Here is a 10,154-nt window from a genome sequence, read left to right on the forward strand (position 1 = left end):
CTTTCCGTTAATGATATAGATATCAAGATCGAGGAAAGGGCAGTGGTCATTGTTAGTATTAGCTTTATTTAAAGTAAGTTCAACAGAATAAATTTCTTTAGTATACATACTGAAGTCGTCATTATTGAGAGCCAAAATATCATCCAAATATCTAAAAGTATTATTAAATTTGTGTATCAGATGTTGTTTCGATGGGTCTTTGCTAATTTTTGTCATAAATTGTAACTCATAGCAATACAAAAAAGGTCCGCAATAAGTGGTGCACAGTTAGTCCCCATTGGAATTCCGATAACCTGACGATATACGGAATCTCCAAAGCGAACAAAAATGTTATCTAGTAAAAATTCAAGGGCATATATAGTATCAAAGCATGTCCAATTGACATAGTTTTTTTGTTTATTGCTACTAAAAAATGACCTAAAAGAGTTTGAACATATATATTCACATTCTGACTTTTTAAATGCCCATTTAATTAGGTGTGTGATTTTTTTCTTAATGAGAATGTGAGGCAATGTGGTATATAGGGTAGAAAAAACAAAACTTTGAACAAATTCAAAATCACCAATATATGCATGCAATTTATCAAGTACTTCCAACGAATTCTTGACACTCCAAAAGTAATTAATTCCACTATTTTCAAAGGCCTTATTTGAACAATTTATATACTACTTTACCCTAACAACACCTACTTTTTTTGTTTTTTTGTCAACATTTTATATCATGCACTAAATAACCAATCCTTCTTTGATGGCATGACTTCAAAAATATACACTTGATCTAATTTCATGTTTAGGGATTTGTGGGATTTGTGGGATTATGCTATATACTAAATTATACCAAGACTGCGACTATCTCATGTAAAACTTCTTTGCACGCTTATTCGTTGTTCAGATTATAATATTTTCAACTTTTCACTTTGCCTCCTTTTTATAAATGTTTCGTATTTTATTTGGCTACCAGGCTGTTTTGATCTTAGTAATAAGTGTGGTGATTTGATGAGTTTTCTTTTCGCACTTCTGGCTCCGAACATTCCTGATCAACGTTGAGCCTCAAAGACGTTTGGGTACAAGGATGCTAGATCTAAAGTTTAAAAAAAAAAATTTTTTGAAAAGAAAATAATAAAATAGGAGAATATCCCAATAACTTGTATTTAACGGAAAAAATGAAAAACAAGTCTTTGAAAACAGGACAAGTGAATGAATACTGATTAACTGAAACACATGTAATCAATTGTAAAGGATTAGTATATAAAGACAAATTATCAGAATAACAAAAATACCAATTGTACGTTGATAAATCACCACTGGATGGATATAGTTGTACATTCGACTGAAATGCACTGTTCTGTAGTCAATCGAATGGCCATCGCTATCTGTGTACATTTTCAGAAATTCCTTGCTTACTTCTATATCTTAAAGAGACACTGTTGTTTGCATCACTATCGTGTATTGTCTGCTTTTGATGAATAACTATTCTGCTTAGGTTTCCTTTGACTTTTCATCCCCAATATTGTTTCAGTCACATAATGACACATAATGCTTAAAGATTTCTGAGGATGATATATCCAATGAAACTAACAGAGCAACTTAACTGATAAATAGTTAAATACATAATATTAAATTGCATTGATCTATTATGTTTTATTATAAATGTGGTTTATATGAATTTCCAATTGTGATAAGTTCTGATAATCTCACATAAGAAATAACTCGTTTATTTTCACTCTGAAGGCTTTTCCCGCCTTTTACCAGACGCTCACTCGAGACTTTGCTCATTATACCAATAAAAACAATATCCAAAGATTGACAGAGTTAAATTAGTAACCTTGGATTGTAACTTATTTTCTTTTTTTCATTATTTGTTGTTATGTCAATAGTACATGTAGTATCAAACTGATGAGTCTAGCCTTTCTTCGACTGATTCTACTGTTTGGTCGTTGCGTCCTTGTTTCATCCATGTTTTAACACTTTAATTGCGTCACATTCTTTACTTACTTTTTTCAATAGAGTAGCCTGTAGTAAAAAAATCAGGCTGTTTAATTTGTTTAGTTCCGTGTTCTTTTATAGCTTAATTTATGATACATGTGATTTATATTTTTCTAATAGTTTAAGGTAGTTAAGTGATATACTAGAATAGAGAATGGAAACGGGAAATGCATCAAAGAAATAACAACCCGACCAAAGAGAAGAAAACAGCACAAGGCCATCAATGGGTCTTCAACGCAGCGAGTAAGTCCCCCATCATCAGGCGGAATTCAGCTGCCCCCTTAACAATAATATATACTAGTTCGGCGGAATGTACATCACACTAAACTCTGAAACATACAAATGAACCAAAATAATTAAAAAAAACCAAAAAAACACAAAACTAACAATGGCTAGAGGTTCCTGATTTGGGAAGGGCGCAAAAATGCGGCGGGGTTAATCATGTTTTGTGAGATCTCAAAACTAAGCAAAATGACAATGATCAACATAGATTAACAAAGGACCACACGCAGCTACTGACATGCCAGTTACAGACCTCAATTAAAATGATCGAAAGATTATGTCGTCATACTCATCATACTATGTATGTGAAGTTAGCGGCCGGTTCGTTATTCGGTATTCGATATTCAATATCCAACCGGCTGCTAGCAGTCGGTTCGATATTCAAATTTAATTGAAAATCATAAAAAATTCAAATATTTGATAACATTAAAAGCATGATTTTTATAGTTAAAAGGAGTGAAAAGATACGTAGGAAATCGTTTTTTGACCCCTTCAAGCTGTCTTAAATTCTCGTTGTCCTAGAATATAAACCCTTATGTAAGTTGCATATTTGTCTTTATGTAATATAGATTTTTATCAATAAAACGACATCAAAGATGTAATTTTATATATAATATTTTTTAAAACCAAAACAAAAACCGATCACTCTCTAGAAACATATATGAATATAAATAGAAATATTTAATGGAAAGCCCCCCCCCCAAAAAAAGAAATGTATAGTGAAAACCTACCGGAGACTGCTTAAATAACGGTGAGACCCCCATGGTCTTTTAATGTCCATAAAATTCGACGAAATCATAGACTTTGTATATATAAAGTTTGAATCAAAAGGATTTCCCAGAATAATGTCATCTTCGATATCTACGGAGGGCTTAGATTGTCACTTTTCTGCTAAAAATTGTCAAAATTTCAGGACAAAGGGCACAGGGCAATGGTGAGACCCCCTGATCTCTCAATCATCCTAATATAATGCAGACAGTCAGTTAATATGTAGATACAAACGTGACTAAAGGGAATTTGGGTACACTTTCTGTCTTCTATGTTTCGGAGGGCCCAAAGTGCCAGTTGGATATTCAAAATATATAGTCAAAACCTACAAGAGACAGCTTAAATGACGATGAGACCCCCATTGTCTTTTAATGTCCATAATATTCGACGAAATCATAGACTGTATATATAAAGATTGTATCAAAAGGATTTCCCAGAATAATGTTATACTCGATATCTACGGAGGGCTTAGATTGTCACATTTCAGATAAAAATTGTCAAAATTTCAGGACAAAGGGCACAGGGCAATGGTGAGACCCCCCTGATCTCTCAATTTTCCTAATATAATGCCAACAGTAAGTTAATATATAGATATAAACGTGACTAAAAGGAATTTGGGTACACTTTCTGTCTTCTATTTTTACGGAGGGCCCAAAGTGCCAGTTGGATATTCAAAATATATAGTCAAAACCTACTTAAACCGCTTATATGACGATGAGACCCCCATGGTCTTTCAATGTCCATAAAATTCGACGAAATCATAGACTTTGTATATATAAAGATTGTATCAAAAGGATTTCTCAAAATAATGTCATCTTCGATTTTTATTTGAAAAGTGACTCTTTAAGCTCTCCGTACATATCGAAGATGACATTTTTATTGGAAAGTCTTTTAATTATAGCATCTGTATATATACAAAGTCTACAATAGTATTCAATTTTGTGGATATTGAAATACCAGGGGTTTTCATTGTTTTTTTTTTTCAGCGGTCTCCGGTAGGTTTTCACTATAAATTTTGAATATCAAACTTGCACTTTGAGCCCTCCATAAACTTAGAAGACGAAAAGTTTACCCAAATTCTGTTTGATGTCATTTATATCTATATATTAACTAACTACACTGTAAATATATCGGACGCCTGACGCGTCCGGACGCGTTAAAAACTTGTACACCGAATGTTCAATATTTTAACGTCATATGTTCATGCTTAGAGACGTATTCAAAATTTGAACGTTTGTGTTCAAAATATTAACACCTGTGTTCAGACGCAAAGAACACCGGTGTTCAAGTTCTGTTCTAAAAATGAGGATAGTCGTTTGTCCGATTTTCTATCCTTCCAATTGGCATATTCAAAAAGAAATTCTTTAAAAAATATGAATGTATACGCAGGATTTTGATCTTGTGAATTTTTGGTTAATATTTTAGTAATTGTGAAATATAAAACTTCCAAGCTGGCATACTTGTATAGTTTATGAATGTATTACAAGTTTTACTTATAAGTGACATAATTATGCATATCAATGAGGCCTGTTATGATAATATCGTAATAAAAATATGTCGATGTTTATCTTATTTCATGATCCGTTCAGTTTTTAACATTACATGTTCAATCAGTGTTCAATTCGCTCGAAATTTTGAACACCTCGAGTTAAAAAAAATATACCAGGATACCAAATACCGGAAACAGATATCGGCTGGCGATTTAGGCGGTTAAACGAAGTAAGGACACACACAAAGAAAAGAACTGGAGAAGGGACTTCTATCAACCACGAAAACGAAAGAAGTGAGTAACTTAGAACAATCTCCATATATAGTTCGATGGCTTCCTTGATATTTTCTCATGCCAGATATATATATATATATATATATATATATATATAAATGTCTAAGAATATAACTTAACTAATTAATACATTAAAAAGTTCTATTAGATTTTAAATAGAAATACGCAATATTTCGCTAAACAAATTAGCTTCATCAAGCGTGTGCATCTCTCAGGGTGAAATCGGATGCATGACACAAACATATTTTTTAGCTTGAACTACACAAAATTTGAGTATAAGTTTAACATATTTATTGATGTTCTATAAAAAATATATATGTTTGTAGCTTCAACTACATAAAGTTGGAGTAAAAGTTTAACATATTTATTGATGTTCTATAAATTGTATGAATTTCTATAAATTAATTTGTATGATTTCAAGATTATTGTTTTGATTTGTTTTTAAATCTTTTTTCGTCTCTCTCATTGAGTCCATCAGGTTCAAGAGTTCGTAACTGGTGCATAAAAACTCTCTCTCTCTTTTGTCTTTTGTAAATTAAAAGACATCACTTTAGCACCAAGAATCGATAACTCGACACCACCTTGTATCATCAATGAAGTAGACACTGAAAGTATCCATAATGTCTTGGTATTTTCGATGAACTTTTTGAGAAAAAGGATAAGACGCTCTTTGACAAAACCCTGGCGCATCAATATTTTGCTCAGACACCGATGACGTTCTTCACAGTCTGAGTAGATACTGCAAACTCTTGAATATCGTATTAGTTGAAAAATGTGTACTCTGTACGCGAGTGAAGTTGGTTTATTGCTGCTAAGTTGATGACAATTTCAAAATTGAAATCATCTTGTTTGTCATAGCTTCTGGTACTAAGATAATTGTTGTAGTCAAATTCGAGGAATATGTCTAGAAATGAGGCGGAGGACGCAGTATCTGTGGTTTCTTTAATCTCTATTTCAGCTCTGGTTTTTCACCAGGGTCTGAAATACCTCATTCTAAAAAGATCGTTTTAACCTAGGTTCCTTCATTAGCCGCGAAATTTAATGGCATGCTAATAAGAAGAGATTAACTAGGTGATCACACATAATTAATCCTGTTCCTTCTGGATTACCTGAATCTGATTAATTTTCATATGTTGGTGTTTTGTCTGGTTGTCATTTCATTATTTATTGTCCTGTTTATGCAAAGATGTAGTCTATCTTTAATCATACTCTCTTATATCCTATTTTGTTTAAAACATTTCATTCATTTCATTTATAATCTTTAAGTTTATAGCGAGCGTAATAACGCTTAATCTTGAAACTCACGCGGACTTTCAACGGCATTATTTGTTTATGATTTGTTATAGTTCGATGATAAACTGCAGATACAAGTGATGTGTGTGCCGGTAAAATAATGACAGTATATTTAGTGATTTCCCTAGCCGGTAAAGATATAACTGGATATTTGAATAGAGAAGGACATGCTTAATAACTATTTACTTGTGCCTTTGTTTTATACCTTGGATGAGAATAGATTATGGATCAGCTCGTTTGATTTAAGTAGCCACTGGTTTTAAGATTATAACATAGACCAATTAGAATAATCATAGCAGTTTGGAAGACTTCTTGTGGAATCGAGGAAGCAAAACATGCTATTTGTTGCAGTAAAGCACTACTAAGGATGGAAAACTTGCTAGCAAAACGACAACTTTCCCATTACACTAATTTTCGTAACCTGTATCTATGCTATGATCTTCATAAATTTACTTTCATCTATTTTAGAAAATTTGTTCAAGGTTTGCAATATAACCAAGATAAATTGTAAATTAAAGGACCAAACACAGTCATATATAGTTTACCCGTTGACATATTTATGTCAACACAAGTTAACCACTAGAACATTTTATAACCGACAATGTACTTGCACGAAATACTTTAAAACCCTTCTTGTAAAAATTATGGTGTTGCAAAGTTTTAAATTGCCACGAAAACAATACTGTGATCACTGACGATTTAATGTTCATATATAGTATATGACAATGTATGTGTTAATATTCATAAAAACTTCCACTCTAAATTGTAATTTACAATTAATGTCATTTATGATTCCGTTTTTTGTTTGCTTTTCATGCACACATATGCATATAAGACCAGTCAAATGAAAATTCTTTTTCAAACGTTAAAATGAAGATGAATGGTTGCATTAGTTAAAATATTTGACAGAAAAAAAATCCGCAATGACAAACACGACAAGGTAAGAATGTTGATCCGTTCATTCATTATCTTTATGTACGGAGCTTTCTTTTTTAGGGGTAAATTTTAAATATTTTTACGTGCAAGTGGACGTGACACAAACAACAATCATACATGCTAGCCTTTTTTTCATTTAAAATTGATGACCAGCACTACCTGATATCATACACATTTTAAACATGTTGTATAATTATTATTATTGTCCTTGAAGAACCCTCGATTTGCTAGATTTTCTTTCTTTCAGGTTACGGTTTGTATTGACTATCATATTTTATACAGTTACGATGATTCAATTAAATGTTGTTTTATCGTGTCCAGAAAACTGTACGTGTAGCAATGAAACATGTTATTCGAATTACATATATGTTGACTGCTACTCTAGTGGACTGACAAGTATTCCATCGGACTTTCCAATTGATTCATACAGCATGTGAGTAATCTAAATCATTATGTATTAACCATCTAAAGCAAGTAACTAAAAACTTTAAATATTGAATTAAATAGTCGTGGAATGCATTTTATCAGGGCATACGAGAGATAAGATAAAGTGGTAATAAAAAGCAGCATTCCAAAACAAAACAAAACGACAAGAAAAGAAAAAAACAACAACAACTAAGCACTGCATTTAAAACCAAAGCAAAATGAGCAACACAAATCTGGTAAAAAATCAGAGAATGCTGTTTTAAAATAGTTGAAAATACATTAATTTTCCCTTTAACGGCTGTAGACCCCATTCATATAGATAACGGTTACGGCATCATCTAGTCTACGATATTTTCAAAATTTTACCTTTCTTAATACAATGTGAATAATTGCCTTAATTCAAGAAATAAATGCTACATGATGTCTTTTTTTTTTAAATCTCTTTATGGTGAGCAATGTTAAATTTCTTAAATTGTAAAAAGCTAACTTTTCATTGGTTTCATGGATTTAAAAAAAGCTTTTACAAATGAAATGAGTTGAAACTATCTTTCAGGAACAGTAAAGATTCCTACATAAAAAAATCTTTCTGCCGATTACAAATATCCACAAGCTGTATCAGTCTGTGAAGATATCGAAATCAATGTCTTTTTTTTAGAAGGCTACAGTTATAAACTATGTACCTGCCAGTCATTGTCATTAGCAGGTTCAACATTACCGCATTTGTAATATTGTACAAAAGAAAAATTGACTGAACATTAGTGACTGTTGATCACGCTTTCATAAATTGACGTCCAATTAACGATCAGTTAATGTATTAAACACTCACTGTATTTCCTAATTATTTGTGTCATGAATTTCTACATCCTGCATGAAATTTTTTATGCTAGTAATACATTTGTTGGAAATTCTCACATATTTTCACATGCCCTGGGCCGTTTATCTTTCAGAGCGTTAGCGAGGAACAAAATTAAAATTAACGAATATTACGGTCCAGGCAATTTAAAATGTTACAAATCTTTGTCTTGCATGAATCATTTTGATTCTGATAAGATATATACAGTGATTGAAAAAAAATATAAAACAAAGATAAGTGTGCCTTTTATTTGGCTGTTCTATTTAAACCCATGTAAGATAAAGCTATGCATATAAATAAATGTATGACTTGCATACATTATTTCTGAAAGAACCTCCAGAAAACATGTTTAATCATTACAGTTCTCCATTCAAACATTTTTTTTTGGTTACTATTTACTGACAATTCCACAGTTGACAGATCCTGATTTAGGAGTGAACTGCCATGTTGATTTGCTGAAATCCATAAACGTGCGAATAATGCAATAAAATATGAAGCAACACCTACCCCATAACTTCATTTTAATGCGATTGTATCCGAGTTTGGGGCGTACACATCACTGAATATTCTCCAGCTTGATAGTTAACATTTGTAAACGTTATTTTTGACCTGAAATTGACATGACGTAAATGTATCAAGATCATTTATGGAATTTCGCGGAACCTTGATTCATTTTGTTTTTATACATTTTTTTCAAGCTGTAATGCATTTTATTTTTATACATTATAAAAGGAAAAGCGGTCTTGTAGTATTTTAACTATTTCAATTAAACACAGCGAAATTGACATGATTGTGTTTGCACAATGGTCACGATACATGTGGATTTACTTTGGAGGTAAATTGTAACAAACGTTGATATGTACATCTCCGAGTCTGCGCTCAAAATAGATATATCGAGAATTTGATCACGTCGTTGTTTTCAAAGCGCTATAAACAATGGCATGCATAATGATGTTTTGATTTTGATTTAAATTGTATACATGTTTCCCATCTATAATGCATTACTTCTACGCATACATTTTGTACTAGTGATAACAGTTCTTTACATTTTGCAATTATAACACAGGGTAATCGACATAAGATTTAAACATGGGGTAAGATACATGTCACCGAGGATTTACGTATGATATAAACTGATAAAGCCATAAATATGTACATATGTAGTATGTGCTAAGTATAGATACAGGTATATTGAAAATTATATTACGACGTTAATTAAAATGCGAAAGCAGCACGTTGCTAAAAAATCTGTCTTTATTTTTTAGTAACCTAAACAGCAACACATTTACGATAGTGGAAACAGGTTCTTTTCAAAACTTTTCTGTTTTGGATTCGCTGTAAGTTTAGTTAATAGTATACAAATCCATTAACTGCTCTTTATAATTTATGTAATTTTCTCTTTCAAAGAATGATATTTTCATGTTCATTTTGCATTTCCTCAATTTGGAAATAGGAAATTCTGCGTGTTAAAAAAGAATAAACGCAAAGAATGGAAGAAATATTCCAGGTACTTGTATAAAATGAAAGTATTAATCAACCTTATAATACATCTACATTTCCAATACACACCTAACATAAAAAAAAGTAAACAATAGATCCTAGTCTTTTTTGCAACATAGACTAGTATATCATAAACTAATTTACATAGTGTTTTACAATCTCAAATTAGAGAGATTGGTTCCAAAATGAAGTTTTTTTGTTGGTTTTAACAAGAAGGTTAAATTCTCATACCTTTCTTTAGAACGTTCAAACCAAAATAGTGCGCTGTTAAGTCTTAGATGTTGACGGACTACATAATGATAGTCATGACGACATTTTCCAGACTTGC

This window comes from Mytilus californianus, unplaced genomic scaffold (genome assembly GCF_021869535.1).
Source record: "Mytilus californianus isolate M0D057914Y unplaced genomic scaffold, xbMytCali1.0.p SCAF_9, whole genome shotgun sequence".
Classification (NCBI taxonomy): domain Eukaryota; kingdom Metazoa; phylum Mollusca; class Bivalvia; order Mytilida; family Mytilidae; genus Mytilus; species Mytilus californianus.